At 41.7% G+C, this 1063-nt stretch overlaps 1 non-coding gene across 1 annotated transcript; it reads left to right on the top strand.

Moving 5' to 3' along the window:
- The first annotated feature begins 558 nt into the window (after positions 1 to 558).
- LOC141699433 (small nucleolar RNA R71) lies at positions 559 to 665 on the top strand. The gene has a single exon (XR_012565896.1). It is a non-coding gene; the product is annotated as a small nucleolar RNA R71 (small nucleolar RNA).
- Positions 666 to 1063: the final 398 nt, after the last annotated feature.

The raw sequence follows: 1063 nt of genomic DNA on the forward strand, positions 1-1063 counted from the left end.
TGTTGTAGTTGGAGTTGTTGTCTTGGTGCATATTACGGTTTCTGAAAACCAGGAGGGTTGTATTGCTTTGCAGCATACGACTGATAAGGCTGTTGTACCGCATTCTGAGTATTGCTCCAGCTGAAGTTAGGATGATTGTGGTTGTTGGGATGATAGGTGGTTGGAGCTGGTTGCTGTAACCTCTGAAAGTTGCTCATGAACTAAGCTGATTCACAAGAAATAACACACTCCTCCGTCTCATGCACACCAGTACAAAGCTCACAAACACTAGTGATTTGATTTACTCCATAATTATCCAAAGAATCCACCTTCATCGTCAAAGCCTTAAGATGAGAAGCTATAGCAGTAGCTACATCCACCTCCAGAATTCCTACTACCTTGCCTTGAGGTAGTCTCTAAGTTGGGTTTTGGTATTCATTGGTAGCCATCAGGTCAATCAATTCATAAGCTTCATCATAGCTTTTAGCCCATAAGGCTCCTCCTGATACTGGATCAAGCATGAGTCTTGAAGTACCACCCAATCCATTATAAAAGTAGTTGATGATCATCCAGTCAGGCATCCCATGGTAAGGGCATTTTCTAAGCATCTCTTTATAGCGATCCCAAGCCTCACATAAAGATTCTCCAGATTGCTGAGTAAATTGAGTAAGTGCGTTTCTGATTACAGCAGTCTTCGCCATATGAAAGAATTTAAATAGGAACTTTTAAGCAAGATCCTCCCATTTGGTGATAGACCATGGTGGTAGAGAATGCAACCAACACTTAGCTTTATCCCGCAGAGAGAATGGGAAAAATCTCAACTTAATAGCATCTTCAGAAACTCCATTAAACATGAAAATGTCGCAGATCTCGATAAAATCTCTGATGTGCATGTTGGGGTCTTCTGTCGGAGAACCCCCAAACTGAACTGAGTTCTGTATCATCTAAATCATGCTCGACTTGATCTCAAAGGTGTTAGCCGTGATGGATGGTCAGACAATGCTAGACTGAATATCATTAATCTTGGCTGAGAGTAATCCATCAAAGCCTTCGTATACGCTTCTGGTTCTCCCATTGCAATAAG

This window comes from Apium graveolens, chromosome 11 (genome assembly GCF_009905375.1).
Source record: "Apium graveolens cultivar Ventura chromosome 11, ASM990537v1, whole genome shotgun sequence".
Classification (NCBI taxonomy): domain Eukaryota; kingdom Viridiplantae; phylum Streptophyta; class Magnoliopsida; order Apiales; family Apiaceae; genus Apium; species Apium graveolens.